A 20,308-nucleotide genomic window follows, 5' to 3' on the forward strand; every position below is an offset into this window, starting at 1 on the left:
ATTTTTTTAAAGACTCATTTTTAAGTAATCTCTACACTCAACGTGGGGCTTGAACTCACAGTCCTGAGATCCGGAGATGCATAGTCCACCAACTGAGCCAGCTGGGCACCCCTAGTAAATGCATTTTTAATTTTAATAAATGTTGGTTAGTTACTCTCCACAAAGATTGTACACCCACACTGGACTCCCCCAAAACAATATATGAGTGACTTTTTCTCACAGCTTTGGCAAAAGATAGATTTGATTGTCTATTTGCTGTGATTGTTTGTTGTTATAGCATTTCCCATGCAGAGACATAAGCATTGGACTAGAGCTGCAGCAGCTGTTTGGTCCTTCTTCCCTTGATTAAAGTTGCTTAAGCCTAAAGAAAAATAAATACTAAACAGAGGCCTCATATTTTAATCACATTTTAAAGCAGCTACTTTTCCCATCTGCTCCTGAAACAAATAGACAACTCCATTCACAGCATTCTGTCATTCTGATTAACTAAGGGATAACTGAAGGAAAACAAAACAAAACAAAAAAAGGAGTCTAGATTGTAGTTGTGTATCTTTGAGATTGTAACTATTCTTCACTAAATGTTCGTAAGTTTGGATGCACACATAGCTTCTCTTTTCTCTTCTGCATCCTACCCAATGTCAAAATATTTGGAAATGAAAGCACGGTTAAGATCTTACAACTTTGTATTTCCCTGTGTCAACTTACTGAAAGAAAGGATATTAATAAGATTGACAAGAGAAGATTGGGCTAAAGTATTGGAACCATTTTCTTCATTATAAGTGTAAATCAACTATACATAACCAAAATAGTATTACTTTATACCAGGTTTGCAAAACCTCTTGCCTACAGGCCAGATTCAGCCAGCAGGCTTGTGTCATTTGTCATATAATCTTTCAAAATTTGGAAATTTTACAGTAAAATTCACATCTCTGACTTTGAATAATCAGAATATCTGGCCACAGGCATCCATATTATCACACAACTGTTAAATGGGGTGTGTACTCTAATTCACTACATTTTTATACATGGCCACTTGAGTCATTTTTTTTCTGCTTATTCCTCAGAATACTCTATACTTTAGTTAAAGTTTTAATTGCTTAAACATCAGCAAACACTTGGTTTTTATTACCAGTATTCTCAAGTTTCCATATAGTATATACCAATAATATTTCAGTTAAAAAAATGCAGTACTTGTTCTTAAAGTATTTGTTCTTACAAACATGAAATCTGACATTTTATTTAACGGTTGGACTACTTAACATAGGAATTTTTTTTCTCCTCTAAATAAATGAATATATTTTCCTGTCATCTTGGAAAACTATCATTGATTTTTATTACTTTCCAAATGATCCTTGCTTTTCATGTGATAGATTGATTATCCCATATCCATGTCATTTGACTTTTAATATATATCTTTAAAAAGCCTTACTTGCTGAGAAATGTTACGGCAAAGTTAATCAGAGTTATGATCATATTTCTTCTGGATTTCGATCCCTGAGCTGACGAGCTGACTTACCATATAACTTTTCATTGATTTTAATCTTCCAGACTTTACAGACCTCTGTTTATTTAGGTGAGCTTTAATTACTTGTTCACCCAATACCCTACATTCTGCATCGAAGTCTTTCATGGTATAAACAAAGATTGAAGATGATGGACACTGCTTTCTTTTTAACACTGTATTAAAACTATGGAATGCTTTGTTTATGAGCACATGAACTTAAGGTTCACATCTGTGTTAAAAAGGAATTCACTTAATCTGTTTGTATTTATTTTAAGAATCAAAATTCTTTTCATGACTGTCCTGTACTATTATTGTTGTTATCTAAGAATAATCAGTACCGGGACAAGGAATCTAAATGAAATAGAAACTAAAGATGTATAGTAAGTAGTGGGGGCATGGAACTAGAAAAGGAAGGTTTAGTAGGACTTTATTATGGAAAGTGTTAAACCAACAGCTATTTAAATACAGGTTATAGTTTTATGTGTAGAAATAATAAAAATCACTAAAGAAAGAATGGCATTTTAATTTTTTTTTTGTTATTTGTAACACAGTTGATAACACAATATGACATCCTACCCTTAATGTTTAACTTTCTAGGATGCTGTTAAAGAGGATACTTCTTTGCAAAAATATTCAGGGTCTTTGTTTTTTCAATTTTCCCAAGGGTCTTTCCACTTTTTTATGTTCAGATTATTCCCCTTTGAAGCACCTATTGAGTCATGATCCTTGCTGATTTTCTCTGTTTCACTTTTTAACTGGTCTAAATAGCTTTATGTGACTATTTGAATAGTCTCAAATATCACTTTCACTGACCTCATGAAATCCTGCATTTTTCCTTGATACTGACTTTTGTCAATTTGCATTATATTATTTATAGCCATAAACAGAATCCTAAAAGAATAGATACATTTGCAATGTCCAATGATTTAGAAAAAAACAACTAACAAAACTTGTATCATAATAGGTAAGTGTTGAAGAGGGAAGAATATTTGAGTAGGGAACAATTAGTGGGTAATGTATGCATTAATCAGTATTTTATAATATGAGAACTTCTGTTGGGTGATGAATATTCAGATAATGGGAACTCTCTGTTTTGTCTTTAGTCTTTCAGATAAGGAACTGTGACTTTCTGGATGGCAGATTCTGCAGCTTTTCAAGTTTAATGTAAAAGCTTCCCCATCTTACAAAAACTCATCAACTATTTCTTAAAAATACCACAGAAATGTGTTTGTGTATGGGTGTATGTGTGTGTGTAGACTTCAGACTTTGAATAAAAGCGAATTGATTTCTTCAAAGTAATAAGATGGAAATTCATTCACAGCATTGACTAAACTGGGCTGTCATTGTTGATAGTGATATTTATTTAACATGAACAATATTCTACTACCCAAGATATTTTTCTGTGTGATAGATAATAGACCAAAGAATGCAGTGCCAGTTAACTCACTATTACATTACAATAAATGCCCCAAGCACAAATCCATACAATGAAAAAGAAAGCCCTAATGACAGGATTAGATGAAGGACAGGTACATTTAACCACTCACTGCAGGGATGAATTTAGTACATTATTTCACAAGCTAATTTGTTAGAAGTGAGTCTTGAAGTAGAAATGAAAAGAAAAAAAAACAGTAATCTAGAAATGAGAGCTATTAATGCCCATATTAATGGTCAAATATTATAAACATTAATCATATATCAGAATTTTTAAAATTCTAACATTTATTGTTCAAAGACTTTAAATAATGTTAAGACAAAGACTTTTCTATAGAAAGGTTTCCTATATATACATACTAACTTCTGTAATTAGTAAATAAATCCATCCTAACTTGAGATGATTTCTGTCTCCTCTGAACTTCTAGAAGCTACATTTTCCATGTTGCTTTTTTGACAAATAATTTTGTATCAACCTTGAGACCTTCTGCTTTTTTTTGAAACTTATTTATTTAAAAAAAAATTTAATGTTTATTTATTTTTGAGAGAGAGAGAGAGAGAGAGAGAGAGAGAGAGACAAAGTGCAGGCAGGGGTGGGGCAGAGAGAGAGGGAGACACAGAATCCGAAGCAGGCTCCAGGCTCTGAGCTGTCAGCATGGAGCCTGATGCAGGGCTTATACTCACAAACCATGAAATCATGACCTGAGCCAAAGTCAGACAGACACTTAACCGACTGAGCTGCCCAGGCTCCCCATGTGAAACTTATTTAAATCTCCTATTACTATTGAAGTATTTTTGTGCTTATACCTTTCCAACCAATCTATAAACTTCTTATAATCCATTGCATTCTCCCACTACTACTACAGTGCCTTGTAGATATGGCCAGAATATTTATTTGATCTGACTGATACAAATCCATTCTTTTCCAGAATGAAAATTAACTTGACTCCTATTTCATGTATGGTACATTAATCTCATAAAATATGCAAAACCTTTATAGCAAATATTAAATATCACCCTTATCACTAAACTTATAATTAGTTCTTCTTCCAATATAGGTTGTAAGTAGAATTTCAGATTCATGCTCTTAAGACATTTAAAGATGATAATGCTCCTGAAAATGAGATGATATGTTTATGAAGGTGTGTAGAAGCAGGTACAGTTTGCCCTTGAACAATATGGGTTTGAACTATATGGGTCCCCTTATATATGAATTGTTTTTGATAAATACAGCACAGTCCTGTAAATGTATTTTCTCTTATGATTTTCTTAATAACATTTTCTTTTCTCTAATTTACTTTGTTGTGAGAATTCAGCACATAATACATGTAACATAAAATTTATGCTAATCAACTGTTTATGTTATCTGTAAGGCTTAGGTCAACAATAAGCTATTAGTAAAGTTTTTTGGGAGTCAAAAATTATACATGGATATTCGACTACACAGAGAGTTAGTGCCCATGACCCTCATGTTGTTCAAGGGTCAACTGTATTTTTTTATGCTGCTGGTAGATATAAATTGGTACAACTCTTGGAAAGCAATTAAGGTATATATGTATATCAGAGGCCTAGAGATATTATTATCCTTGACCAATTTCTAAAAATCTGTTCTAAAGAAGTCTAGAAAAGCCCTATCCAAAGGAAACTTTGCAAGATTATTTATAATAATTAAATTTGGAAAGAACCTAAATGATAAACAATAGTGAATGATAGTGAGCAAATTATAGTGCTTATTATATTATAAAAAATGAGGTTGTTATACATAATGTTTGCAAAGTATCTGTTGAAACATGGGCTTTTTGGCTTAAAAATGCATGAAATTTAGGTATAGTAGTATTAGTGCTTTATAAGAAAAAAGCATAGGGGGAAAGTCTGGAAGAAGATATGCAAAAATAAACAGTTTAACAGTTGTGTTTGAGTGGTAGAACTATTTTCATTCTGACGCTTATTTGTATTCCCTAATCTTATAAAAATCATATTCAGTTGTTTATGAGTATCTGTTTGTTATAGCTCCATTTGGAAAGACTGTTTTCCCCCCTTTGAATTTCCTGAGCATTCTCATTGAAAATGACCATAAAAGATTTGGTTTTGGATTTTCAGTTTGATTCCATTGACCTGTATGTCTATCTTTATGCTAGTGCTATACTGTCTTAATTACCATAGCTTTGTGATGTTTGATATAAGGAGTCCTCCAACTTTGTCCTTGTTTTTCAAGATTCTTTGTCCTGGCTATTCTGGGGCCTTTAAATTCCCATAGAAGTATTAAGTTCAGTTTGTCAATTTCTACAAAGAAGCTAGCTGTGATTTTTTATAGATAGCATTTAATCTGAAGATCAACTTGGGGAATATTGCTCTTAATAATATTAAGGCTCATGTTCATCCATAAACATGAAATGTATTTCCATTTATTTAAGTCTTGATTTTCTTCAAATCTTTTGTAGTTTTTAGAGTGTAAGTTTATACTTCTTTTGATAAATTCATTTCTAAATATTTTACTCCTTTGATACAATTTTAAATGGAATTGTTTCTTAACTTTATTTCATATTGTTCATTGTTAATATAGAGAAAATTTTTTTTTATTTTTTTTTTAACGTTTATTTATTTTTGAGACAGAGAGAGACAGAGCATGAACAGGGGAGGGTCAGAGAGAGAGGGAGACACAGAATCTGAAATGGGCTCCGGGCTCTGAGCTGTCAGCACAGAGCCCGATGCAGGGCTCGAACTCACAGACCGTGAGATCATGACCTGAGCCGAAGTCGGCCGCTCAACCGACTGAGCCACCCAGGCGCCCCGTGACCGGTTTTTCATATTAATCTTGTGTCCTGCAACTTTGCCAAACTCTTTTATAAATTATTATAGTTTTAGAGAATTCCTTTAGATTTTCTATATACAAGATCATATCATCTGAAATAGAGATAGTCTTACTTATGCCCAATCTAGATGCCTTATATTTCATTTTCTTGCCTAATTTCCCTGGCTAGAACCTCTAGTACAATGTTGGATAGAAGTGATGAGAGTGGACATCCTTTGTCTTTTTCCTAATCTAGGAAGAAAGCACTCAGTCTTACACTGTTAATTATGATATGAGCTATGGATTATTAATACATGTTTTTTATTGTTTGAGGAAGTTCCCTTTTAGTTCTAATTTGTACAGTGTTTTTATCAAGAGGTGTTGGATTTTGTCAAGTGTTTATTCTGTGTCTGTTGAGATAATGACATGGGCTTTGTCTAATTCTACTGTTATGGTGTATTAAATTAATTGATTTTAGATGTTAATTCCTGGGATAAATTCCACATAGTCATGGTGTATGGTCCTTTTTATATGTTGCTGGGTTTGGTTTGCTGCTACTTAATTGATGATGTTTAAGCCTATATTCATAAGAGATACTGATCTGTAGTTTTCTTCTGATGTCCATCTAGCTTTTGTATCAAAGTAATAATGGTTTCATAATGAGTTGAGAAATGCTCTCTCCTCTTCTATTTTTTGAAAGAATTTGTGAACAATTGGTATTAATTGTTCTTTAAATGTTTGACAGAAATCACCAGTGAAGCCACCTGGGCTCACAGCAAATTGAAGAGAAAATACAGAGATTTCTCACATACCTCCTGCTCCTTATACATGCATAGCCTCCCCCATTATCAACATCCCCCACCATAATTGCACATTTGTTATAAATGATGAACTTATATTGATGCATCGTGAGAAGTTTTTAAATTATTAATTCACTCTCTTTACTTGTAGATCTATTCAGATTTTCTATTTCTTCCTGAGTCAGTTTATTTTATTTCTCCTTGAATAGTTTATGTCATTGTATTGGCTTTGCTTCTTTGAACATATTTATACTGGCTCCCTTGAAGCCTTTGTTAGGTCTGACATCTGGACTTTCTCACTAATTAGTTTTTGTTCATTTTTTCCCCCTGTGTTTGGGTCAGTTTTTTGCATGTCTTATAATTTTTTGTTGTTGTTGAAACCTTGACATTTTCAATAACATATTATATCAACTCTAGATACAGATCCTCTTTCCCAGGACTTTTTGTTGTTGCTGGCTTATTTATTCGTTTAATTACTTAGCTAGACTATTTTAGTGAAGTCTGTTTCCCCCACTGTGTCAGCTTCTGATAATACTCCTCAAAGGGTTCAGACTTGCACACGCACATGGTCACCATGTAATGATAGTGTTTATAACAGAGCTCTTTTGACTATCTCTTTTCCTTGATCTCTCTTATGCTGTCTGCCTCTATTGGTATCTCACACATCTGTTTAGCTTCACTGATTGCCAGTGGAATACGGTACTGTTTTTGATAAGGCTTAGGGACACAAATTACTCCACACTCTGATCCAATTAAATTCTGGTCCCTTTGCTAGAGTAGTTTGAGGCCTTTCTTTGAAGTTTATTCCTACCAAGGAGGGACTATTCTAAGCTGTCTCTAGCCTTGGTTTTCTCTGGTAAAAACACCATTTTCCTAGCGTGTTAACTGGTTGGTAACTGATAAATCCAGTCATTTCCAATTCTTCACTGATGTGGCCTGCCTTCGCTGATGTGGCCTTGTTTCTTGTGTGGAATTACTAGCCTCCTCTTACTTGCTTACTTGTATCTAGAGCACCCTTAATCTTAAACTTTTCTACACTATTCTAAATAAAATGACTTGTTTTGGAGAGAACTTTAGAGTTCTCTGTTTTCAAGGCCTGCATCTGTCCCTGGGCTAAATCTCTGAGTCACTGCTCCAAAGTGAAGGGCAGGGACAGTGTCCCACTTTTCTTGGAGTGACACCCTTGTTTTATGAGTGGGACAATTGGTGGAACAGTAACCTCTGATATTCTTTGTTTGCCCCTCCTGGTGTGGAACGTCTATGGGACAAGGTTGATTGGGGCCACATTGTTCTCAGCCTTCCTCACCTGGAGTAAAACTTTTCTGTAAGTAAGGGCTGATTACAATTGCAAAATGTTTCTGCATTTGGTTTTACCCCTAGGGCAATTTCCAGAACTTTTAAATAGTTGTGCTTTATAATTTTTGCCAGTTATGATTGTTTCACTGGTAAGCTCCTTACTCCTCCTCCGTTCTCAAGTGGATCTGGGACATTTACTTTTGGATGGGATCCCATCAACCATTCTGTTCTTCTCAGAAGGATCTTTGTTACTGCATGATTTATTGTTTATCAGTCTATTGGTTTTAGCTCTAGAAATCAGCATCATCATGCCACAAACGACTTTGTACACTACATGGCAAAGAATCACAGCACCCCCAAATATCACAATACATGTTTAGACTTGAAGTCAACATGTGTGAATAGGTGCAACCTGTTCATATACCTGTTCATATAGATGGTACTTTGTAGGTCATCTGCAAGAAAAAGGAATAAGCACTTCTGGATCACAGCCAGTCTTGGCTTTTATCACTTATTGCCTCTATCCAGCAGGGATAGGGAAATTTTCCCCTTTCTCTGATGGAAGACTATCCCCCAGTTAACCCAAACTGCACGAGTTCAGGCTGGTCTCTCTTTCATTCTCTTCCCAGAGCTTCCCTGGCAAAAGGCTGTCAGTCCTCTGTTTAAAGAACTTTGTCTAAAGTTCAGAACTTATTTAAGAGTTCTAATATTAAATTTTAAGAGCTTAATTCATCATCTTTCCTGTTTGGCCACTATTTACCTTTCTTGCCTCATCTCTGATCTGCCTGTGTTCTACTCATACTGGGCCAACAACTCACTACTTTCTCCAAACATACCATTTATTTCACATGCCCATGCTTTTGATATCAGAAATGCTTAACCAACCGATTGCAACAGTCTTCTGATAATTATGTGAGATACCAGGGCCTCACTTCACTCCTATGGAATCAGAATTTTTATGTGTAATAATTTATTCAAAAGCTTCTCAGTTGATTCTAAAGCTACTTAAAGCCCATTGCTATTATCTTCTCTTTCCCTGCAGTATCCCCCCTAACACTTGCTTTTACTTTGTCTGATAAAATCTTGCTCAACAAAAGCCAAAAAAGAGAGACAAGAGAGAGAGAGTGAGCGAGAGAGACCCAACTATAATACGACCTGCTCAAGGCACCTGGTGGCTAAATCAGTTAAGCATCAGACTTTGGTTCTGGCTCAGATCAGGATCTCAGAGTTACATGAGTTCAGCCCTGTGTTGGGCTCCATGCTGACAACATGGAGCCTGCTTGGGATTATCTATCTCTCTCCCTCTGTTCCCCTTCCCCGCTTGTGCTGTCTCTTGTCTCTCTCAAAATAAATAAATTTATTTAAAAAGAATTTTAAATAAATAAATAAATAAATAAATAAATAAATAAAATACGACCTTCTCTGAAAAGTTTTCCTCAATTCTATCTCCATTTTTAATCTAGTGGATATTTGTTGTTCTTCTTGGTTAATTAGTATCAGATCCTTCTTTCTGTGTTTAGGGGGTCCCTTACCTTCTGACTTAAAGATAGTTCCTACCTCAGAGGCTCAAAATGCCAACTGCTTACTTTCCCAGCCTGCCTCACACATTGAGTATGAGTTCATAAACAAGACTCTGCCAATTAGGCATATACACCTCAATCTTTGAAGCAAAAACTAGAGACATGAGAAAACAGGTCATAGACTTGACTTCTAAAGAAGGTAGTAGTAGCAATGGGCAGCAACTTCCAGTTTCCAAAAATAGAGATGTCGTTCTAGAGGTAGCATCTAGTTTGAAGCTTCCAAGCAGGAGCATTGCACATTGCAGCCTCTTTTCATGGCTGGTGGCCTCCAAAGCTGATTCTACAGCTTCCTGGAGAATTCTGTGAGATGCTTCCTATCTTTTAATAAATTTATTTTCTGCTGAAATTAAACCACATTGGTTTCTATCACTGGCAACTAAGATATAGAGACACCTAATAAAGCAGTCACCTTTCTATAGCCCTCATAGCACTTCATTCACAGGCCAAATAAGAATAAATCATAGTGTCTTATTGTTAATTGCCAGTAGAATATGGATTAACTCTGTCAAAAGGCAAGGAAAGGACATTCTAGGCAGAAGGCATAGTAGGAAGCCATGTGACTGGAAGGAACATAGAGAATACCAGGAACCGAAGGGACCCTGCGCCTAAAAGATAAAAGTGAACTAATTGATGAAAGGTGTCAGTGAATAGAAAGCTGTTAGAGGAATTAAATAATGGGATCACAGTACCTCTACAAGACCATTTGAAGACATTTTTATTTTTAATAAGCTCAATAACAATGTAAAGGTAGTGAGGGTTTTTAAATGGCAGATGTAATGCTCAGATTTCTGTTTTGAAAGAAATTACTCTGTAGCATGAATAAAATATTGGAGGTGGGGAAATGCTGGTGATTTTACTTGGATTTGAGTTCTGCTTATAATATTTAGAGGTCTATATTGTTCCAAGCTGATCACTGCCTTCTGGCCATGTCCTCCTACTCATCCTAAAATTTTCCTTTTGGAGCAATCCAAAGTGAAGATGTTCCCTCTGTCATTATGCAGCCCTTGAACCTTTGACGCTAAGATGCTGAACAGGCTAGGGCAATATTTTATACATGTTTCTTACTGTTATTAGTAACTTTTGCTAATGAAGAGACTCTAATTTTTATCAAGTCCATTTAATTTCATACAGATATATAACTTAGATTGGATTCTTTTGATATCTAGGTATTAAAGCAGTTCTGGGTTTGTTTGCTTGTTTGAAAAGTTAGAGTAGCTTCCATCTTTTTCTTTTAAAACTAAAAACGAAAAGTAAAAAAAGGATATACCACACTATGTTAATAATGTCTCTTTATAGTATATCATTTTATATATCATCATTATATTATTGTCTTTATTTCAAGAGCCATTCAAAACTAAAATTAAATTTGAAGATATTATTTGTATGTTAAATTGGTCTCAGAGAGTCAAATAATGATTACAGATGGCCGGAATGCAGGTAATCAGCCAAATAATTAGAGCTGCTACTGATTTTAATAAATATGACCTTCTGAATTTGAGTAAATCCCCCAAATGATTACAAAAGGTATTCAGTGGTAAATCAAACAAACAATTTGGTTTTTCATTCATTGGTATAGGCAGAGGACTTTAATTTCTGAAGAATAAGTTTACCCTTCCAGAAAACCTTTCTAAGCATACTTTAAAAAGCAGTATTCCAAACAAAGGCAACACTTGTGGTGGTTAATTATGAACAGTTGGTAGAGAGAAGTCTGTAAGGCCACCCATCAGACCAGCCTGCTCACCACAATAGCACAGCAGGAGCAGGGAAAAGAATCAAATGTTCAAGGCAAAGACAAGAGTTTTCAAAGTTCCAGACTGTTACTTTTTATGAGTGGTTTTGTTGGCTTTTGTTGACCTTATTTGTCCACATTGTCTCTTGGTTGTTTTAACTAACAAAGAAAAGTGTAGAATTTGATTAAGAAAAATAAAAGTGTATATTCCTCGTCCAAAGCGCATTTAAGGGATATTAAGTTGGACTGTATGAAATTGTCATTTCTGCTAGTCAAAATTGATTTAATATGGGTAATTTCATGTGATTCTGCCTAATAAAACCTATCAATGTGCTGTGGCATACCATAACATGCAGGATATCATCGAGTTTGCCCATTCTGAGTACATTTAAATACATTTTTTCTCCATTTTTTGTTATCAACAATTAATTTTAACAGAAAACATTTACTTCTTCAAACAATTATACTCTTACCAGGTGCCAGAAACATTTGCTATGGACATTTAAAAAAGAAATTATCAAACTCAAAAGAGACTTTTTTAATTCTAAGAAAGGGCAAGAGGGTAGAAATGTACTGGTGAATTGACCCAATCTATAATGTTTTTAATGCCCTCATCAATCTCTTGGTTGATATTCTAGAATCCAGGGATTTTCCAGAACCATCACAGAATCAGAGAATGTATACTTATACCTATAGATCTCCCTAATTCCCGGAAACTTAAAATCTCAGGAAGATGAAGGTCACTATAAATAATTTTGAAGACAGTAATAATAGTAAGTATAGCAGGTAACACTTAGTGTTTACTGAGGCAGGTACTATTTTAAGTGCTTTATATATATTAACTCATTTAATCTTCACAGCAATCTAGTGAAGTAGCTAATAGTAAGTATCATTACCCCCATTATACAAATGACGAACTAGAGGTACAAAACAGTTAAATAATTTGTACAAAGTCACACAAGTCAGTGCCTGAGTCAAAATTTAAACTTAAGCATTCTGGTGTCAGAGTTGCTACTTAACCAACAGTAGACTGCCTGGCAACATAAGGGAGGTCTAGTATCCCTGAATAAGTTTTAATACTTACAGGAGTTGCAATATTGGTTAAAATACTAAGTTCTTGGGGCGCCTGGGTGGCTCAGTCGGTTAAGCGGCCAACTTCGGCTCAGGTCGTGATCTCGCAGTCCATGAGTTCGAGCCCCGCATCGGGCTCTGTGCTGACAGCTCAGAGCCTGGAGCCTGTTTCAGATTCTGTGTCTCCCTCTCTCTGACCCTCCCCCGTTCATGCTCTGTCTCTCTCTGTCTCAAAAATAAATAAACGTTAAAAAAAATTAAAAAAAAATACTAAGTTCTTTCATGGAGTTTGCTGTGCCTCTTTCCATTCTGATAGCTGCCATTCTGGATGGACTATTACAGTAGTTCTCTAGCTAGGGTACAGATTTCTAATGTTCTCCCATCCTAGGCCAGATGACATCCTAATGCTAGATTAATACAAATAAATCATCACTTCTGTGCTGTTACTACCTTGCTCAAATCCCTTTCATGACTTTCTTTACATTTCCACTGCCAGGAAAGGATGTAAACATCATACACCAGGATCTGGTAGCACAGCTGAAAGCCCCTCACCATAAGCTCAACATTTCTTTGAAGTTTTGTGTTTTATCTTAAAAAGTCACACAAATTTTGCACCCCACTCTATAATACATCTGTTCAGGTTGTTTTGTTTTGTTTTGTTTTGTTTTAAATGTTTATTATATGGGGGGCTCCTGGGTGTCTCAGTTGACCATTCTGACTTCGTCTTAGGTCATTGATCTCACAGTTCACAAGTTCGAGCCCCGTGTCAGGCTCTGTGCTGACAGCTTGGAGCCTGGAGCCTGCTTTGGATTCTGTGTCTCCCTGTCTCTCTCCCCCTCCCCCAAATTGCTCTCTCTCTCTCTCAAAAATAATAAACATTAAAAGAGAGAGAGAGAGTGCATGAGTAGAGGACAGGCAGAGAGAAAGGGAGACAGAGGATCTGAAGTGGGCTCTGTGCTGACAGCAGAGAGCTCCATGCAGGACTCAAACTCACAAACAGTGAGATCATTACCTGAGTCAAAGTCAGGTGCTTAACCAAATGAGCCACCCAGACACCCCCCATCTATTTGGTTTAATATAAAAATAATGTTTAAAATTAGATATCATTTAAATTACTTAATTCTAAATTTTCAAATAAAATTGATGAGTCAGAAAGATGCTTCATGTGTATTCTGGGCTTTCTCTTGTCACATAAAGTATACATACTCCTATTTGAAGAGCCCAGGTATACAGAATAGATTTTGGGTATCTTCACTACATATTTAAGACCCAGTTACTTGGCCCCATCCCAACCTTCCCATCTTATAACTTGCTATTTCCCTGCATTAACCTCTGATAAATCCATCCACCTACCCATCCACAGTTATTTACCACATACCCTCTTTGTACCAAGCAGTGTGTTCTAAAGATATCTTGCACTGATACTACCTATATATCTTGGATTTTGTCCTTTCTCCCTGCTTACAATTCCATCTCATCTCATTTCTGTTAAAGTGCTAGTCCTTCAAGACCTAATTCAAATAGCTTTTCCTGGCTGTCCCAGTCAAGACTCTGAGTTCCTGTAACACTTACTTAATGTTTGTGATAGAAAATGTTATGTATTTTGTGTTTTTTTTTAATTTTTTAATGTTTATTTATTTCTGAAAGAGAGAGAGAGAGAGAGAGAGAGAGACAGAGTGAAAGCTGGGGAGGGGCAGAGAGAAGGAGACAGAGAATCTGAAGCAGGCTCCAAGCTCCGAGCTGTCAGCACAGAGCCAGACTTGGGGCTCGAACTCACGAACTGTGAGATCATGACCTGAACCAAAGTCAGACCCATTAACCGACTGAGCCACCCAGGTGCCCCTGTATTTTGTATTTGTATGACTAAATATTACATGTAATTTTTTTAAGTTTATTTGTTTATTTTGAAAGAGCGGGGGGAGGAGCAGAGAGAGAGAGAGGGAGAGAGAGAATCCCAAGCAGGCTCCACACTGTCAGCACAGAGCCTGCTGCGGGACTGGATCTCACAAACCATGAGATCATGACCTGAGCCAAAATCAAGAGTTGTATGCTTAACTGACTGAGCCACTTGGGCGCCCCTTATGCATAAATTTTTTAAGTAAGAATTCAATACACAGAGAAGTGGGAAAAAAAAGGACATTTCAGGCAATGGACCTGGTGTGCACAAAGACACAGGAATATGAAGTAGCACAAGGCATTCTAGTAAATGCTAGGTTGTTTAGAATAGCTGGAATGTAGAATATACACTGGTAATGTGAAAAAAATAGGAACCAGATCATGAAGGGATATATGACAATTTCTAAGAAACATACATCCCACCTACCCCAGGTCCCACTGAATTAATGGCAAACCATCAAAAAATTCAAACAGAGGATGATTTACTGTATTAGTCATAATTAACTTTGATGTAAATTTTGTAGTTTTTAATATTTTTCATTTACTTGGATCTTATTTTTATTTTACATATATGTAAAATTATGATGATATCTTTATTCAGTCTTTTCTTCTTAACCCAGTATATTATCTTTCTTGTATTCAATGCATACGCATATACAGAGACAGGAATTTTGTTCATTGCTTTAAAACATGGGATCTCTCTCACACATATACACACACACACAGCCTTGTATCTTGCATTTCTTACTCTATAATACCTTGTAGAAACAGCTCTAGTTTTCTTAAAGTTTATTTATTTTATTTTGAGAGACAGTGGGAGAGAGAGCACACAAGCAGGGAAGAGGGGCAGAGAGAGAGAGAGAGAGAGAGAGAGAGAGAGAGAGAATCCCAAGCAGGCTCCATGCCATCAGCACAGAGCCTGTCCATGAAATCATGACTTGAGCTGAAATCAAGAGTCAAAATGCCTACCTGACTGAGCCATCCAGGTTCCCCTCTATTTTTTTAAAATTTCTTTATGTTTATTTATTTTTGAGACAGAGAGAGATAGAGCATGAGCGGAGGAGGTGCAGAGAGAGGGAGACACAGAATCTGAAGCAGGCTCTAGGCTTCTAGCTGTCAGCATAGAGCCCAACAAGGGGCTCAAACTCACGAGCCATGAGATCTTGACTTGAGCCAAAGTCGGACACTTAACCAACTGAGCCACCCAGGTGCCCCTCCCCTGTAATATTTTTAATGACTGCAATATATTATATAGTATGGATATACCAGAATTTATTCAACTATTCCTCTGTTTATTGACATTCACCTTGTTCCAGTTTCTTGATATTTTTGAGGTATTATATCTAAGTCAACCTTATGTTTATTTCACTAATTTTCACTGTAGTCTTGATCAATCTGTCATGAAATATTAAATATTTCAGGTAGGTTTAGGTATATAAGACAAGTATAAACATGTTGATAATCTTATTTATCATGATCCTGTCTCATATCCTCTGTTACTACCAAATTAGTGGATATTTAGGAGTTATTCCCATTAGTAATATAGCATCAAGAGGCTTGAAACAGACTGATCTGATGACTCAGATTTTGAGTTTAAGTATAGTGAAAACTTACATATTAAACATAGGGAAATTACAATAATGTTTTCCAAACTGGGATGTTAATGGGAATTTCAAAAGGATTCCATGATCAAATTATTTGGGAAAATACGCTAGATTGAACTGGGCTCTGCAAACCCAGAAGTGTATTACACTTCTCTGAGTGTATTATCCCTAAAATACCATTTGGTAAATAGTGCTCTACATTATTCTAAAACAGTATAGACAGTTGAATTGTGTTCGGTCATGTGACAGATTCCCAAAGGCCATTTTCATGACACCTGTATCGGTCCCCCAGTTGTACAGGTGTGGAAAAACAAACCCACTCAGATCACTACTGACTTGTCTAGGTGTTTCTCCTCCTACACCTCTCCATACCTCTAATGCATCTGTTAATAAACCACAAAAGCTTACAATTCCAGTTACACTAGATTATGAAGTTTTAAAGCATACCCAGTACTTTTTTACTTTCATGCTTTTGCAAACCTTTCCTGTTCCATCCATCTATATCTTCTCTTTCTTCTTCTATTTCTATTGAGATCTCAATTTTCTTTGAAGCTGTCTTTTTGAAGCTTTCCCCAAGCTCTCCAGTGAAAATTAAACCATTCTTTGTTCAGTTTTCTCATACCAGTTTGCATCTTTTAGATGTACACTTAACTTCCTGCCTTATGATTCATACAGTTGTTGTGCATGTTTCACATTATATTAGACATTATGCTACTCTAGTCCTTACTGTGAAGGAGCTCATAGGCTAGCTGAGGAGGCAGACATATAAACAAATTTACACAATTTAATGTGATATGTATTTATAAAGGTACACAAAGGTAGTGGTGATACGATACACATGAGAAAATAAGCACTAAAATGTTTAAATTAACTTATACAATTAAGATTATAACTTCATTTAGAATAGTCCAATCTAGGGGCGCCTGGGTGGCTCAGTCGGTTGAGTGGCCGACTTCGGCTCAGGTCATGATCTCGCAGTCCGTGAGTTCGAGCCCCGCATCGGGCTGTGTGCTGACAGCTCAGAGCCTGGAGCCTGTTTCAGATTCTGTGTCTCCCTCTTTCTCACCCTCCCCTGTTCATGCTCTGTCTCTCTCGGTCTCAAAAATAAATAAACGTTAAAAAAATTAAAAAAAAAAAAAACAACGAATAGTCCAGTCTAGAATGAAGTGAAGTAGAATGTTTTAGTGGTTATTGTATATAACTTCCTCTTCTGTTAGCTTATAAGTGCCTTGAGGACCTGGCTTTGTATTATTTATTTATTTCCTATTGTACCTAGCACTACTATAGGTATGTAGAATATACTCAATAAATGCTTGTTAAATTGAATTAATTTCCAGGAGTTACTGATTTTAGAAAAACTTAATTGCACAGTCTACAACTTAATATATTATGTCTGCATATTCAGACTGCTATTTGATTCCTAATTTAAGATGTTAATTGTAGGGAAAGTGACAAACACAAAATTTTTAAATCTGCATTATTATTTGACTCTTTCTCAGTAGAACTTTTGAGAGACTTATTGTAGACTTACACTGTAGACTCATTCCATAAGCACTGCCTTTGCACAAAATATTTATGGAATTGCTTTTGTTCTGTGACACACTATTTTGAATCTACACACTAATTTCATCTGAATTCTGAAACCAACTAAATGTCATCTCAAACTAAGTTTAGTGGGTCAAAAGTTATGTATGCCTTTTTTGGATCAAAAACAACAAGAGATCTTGTGTGGTGCAAAAGCTAATTGTAAAGGCAATTAACAAAATATAAATTCCAAAAATACTTCAAACAATTCCAGCATTTCTGGGGTTGGTTTATAACTTCCCAAAATAACCATTTTGAAAGACAAAACTGATTTAAAGTATACATATTAAAATACCAGACTCTTCATAGGCCCAGTTAGTAACTCTGGTTTATTAAGAAGAGTTACTGGAATTTATTAGGAAGAAAACTGGAATTGAAGCATTTTATTGTTTTCTGACTAATAATCAATCTAATACTATTTTGAATTGTTATGAAACTTTTACCTGCAAAACTGATATCATAACTTATTTTCAACTAGAGAATATCATTCTTTTTTTCATCATTTTATTTCTGTAAAAAATGTGATTATAGCTCAGTTTTTCATTTTTTTAAGATATTTTTCATCATAAGAAAATGTTTACATTCATGAAACATTTCATGAAATCATTATATTCATTCTTTTCATCAGGTAGTGATAATGAAAGGTGAGACCAAAAATCATCCTCATTACCTGATTAGCTGATCCTTTACCTGAAGGAGCCTAATCTGGAAATAAGACCATGGACATGTCGGATGGAGCAAATACTTTAAAACAGCATTTATTTCAGCTGCACTTACTCAGTTTCTGAGAAATGAAATAGGAATTGAGCTACAATTTACTATTGCTTTAGCCAGAAAGAAAAGAATTGCCAGTCACATTAATCCTATAGACATGAAGAGATAGATCTATTTAAGCAAACAAATACCTTTTCAAAGCCTTTGAACTCATTTGAAATATCCATTTACTTCCAATTTTTTCCTCTGACTTCAAAGTATTTTATTTTACATTTTATAAAGTCAGCTTTTATAGGAAGCAGTTACCATTTTTCAGTTTCCCTTTAATTAGCATCTTATTTATAAATAATAAAACAATTGTAAAATACTCCAGACTTGACTAATTAATTGTCTGATAAAATTCACTTGTAAGTAACTAGTAGAAAATACATAGTTTCTAAAAGATTCAAACAGGTTTATGGAGCATACAACCATAAATATCAAAGGGTAAAATAGAGATTGGGGGATACTAGCCTAACATTTTAAGTTTGATGAGTAAGGATGCCACCTGAGCTGCTGTCACATGCATGACCTACAGTGATTTGAACAACTGCATATTCATATGTTTTTATACAAAACATATATTCACAAATAATATCTAACATGCCCAGATTTTAAATAGGCTACTTTGGTTTTTGTGAAAATCTTTTGTAAGACCATTGCAAGATATAGTTCGCTTTTTGAAGGAGTTGGGCTTTGTTATTAACAATTATAATAGTAACAACATTTGCATATTGCTTTATGTTTACCAAATTTTTAATTCATTTATTGTCTCAGTTGATCTTAGAAGTAGTGGAGATAATGGTTATAAGGTAGATAGGAGTTAAGATTCATTTGGTTGCAGTGAAGAACATTCTCCCTCTCTGCCCTACCTCTCCTACCCCTCCCTACCCTTCCTACAGCACAGACACACACACTGGCTTAGACTAAAAAAGGATATTTTGGTCCATAGCATGGAATGGTCTTCAGATAGGCTAATTTGGAGCTGACCTGGCTCCACTGTCAGCTCCACACTTGATGACACTGGCAGTTTTTAGTGTCACTGGTCCTGATTTGGTTAAGTGCTCATCCTTGAACACATAACTGTGGACAGTGGGATAGGGTAGTATGCTGAGTTACTTTGGCAGTAAGACCCTCCTCTAGAGCTGGGAAATGGATAAGTTGTCCAAAGGAAAATCAGTATACAGTTACCAGAAGTAGCAGAAAAGTATAGTAGGGAGGCAAACATCAAATGTCCATTCCAGCAGGTATCATCTCCACTTTACAGATGAGAAAATGAATAGTCTGAAAGGTTAAATGACCTACCCAAACTTAGGTCTTCTGGTTACAAACCCTGTTCCTGGATGCCATTTATTTTTATAAAATAAACAAATAAATAAAATAAAGCAGTAATGGATTTAAAAAAAGGGAGAGGCGTGATTCCAAGTATGACATTTATTTCTAGTTATGTTTCAAAGTATACCAGTCATGATTAATTTTAAGGTAACAATTGAGTCTGATCTCTGTGGGGTGGTTGAACAACATGTTTATGGGGAATAAATTGCTCCAAGTTCTATGGAAGGGCGTGGAAGGAAGTACAGCGGATATGATTCTGACAATAAAGAATTAAGAATTTGGAATTACAATTAAAATAGCAATTATTTATTAACCATTTATTATGTCTCAGGCAGTGTGCTAAAGACTGTTCCTGTATCAATTAGCAATCACAACATTACTGTGAAATAAGGGTTTTACAGATAAAGAATCATAAGCAAAAAGAGGTCCAAGATTATATACTAAAAAGAGGTAGAACCTCTAAAGTCTAGAAGCCTCTACAAAAACAGTGCGTGTTTTTGTTTTTCATTGTTACCAATTAAAGTAGCAATGTTTAAATACCTGCCAAGTACTTGCTGGCTGCCATAGCAGGTGTTTGTCTGGTGCAACACTTTTTTTCTAAAAACTTGCCCTATACGATTGTATAATACAACAATTCATATGCAATGACACTTAAGAATTTATAAATGCCTGGGGCTCCTGGGTGGCTCAGAAAGCTAAACATCTGAGTCTTGATTATGGCTCAAGTCGTGATCTCACAATCCAAGAGATCGAGCCCTGCGTTGGACTCTGCACTTACAGTGCGAAGCCTGCTTGGAATTCTCTCTCTCTCTCTCTCTCTCTCTGCCCCTCCCCTCTCTCAAAAAAAATAAATACTTTAAAAAAAAGAATTTATAAACACCTATTAAGTTTCACAGATCATTGTTAATGGTAATCTTATGCTATTTTTTGT

General features: G+C 35.4%; 1 protein-coding gene across 1 annotated transcript in view; it reads left to right on the top strand.

The window, feature by feature from the left end:
- The first annotated feature begins 10,860 nt into the window (after positions 1-10,860).
- Positions 10,861-20,308, top strand: part of MBD5 (methyl-CpG binding domain protein 5) — a 159,776-nt gene continuing 150,328 nt past the window's right edge. Inside the window, exon 1 of the mRNA XM_042948725.1 lies at positions 10,861-11,907. The gene's annotated coding sequence lies outside the window, so the exon portion shown is untranslated. The remainder of the gene's footprint in view (positions 11,908-20,308) is intronic.

Source organism: Panthera leo, chromosome C1 (assembly GCF_018350215.1).
Source record: "Panthera leo isolate Ple1 chromosome C1, P.leo_Ple1_pat1.1, whole genome shotgun sequence".
Classification (NCBI taxonomy): domain Eukaryota; kingdom Metazoa; phylum Chordata; class Mammalia; order Carnivora; family Felidae; genus Panthera; species Panthera leo.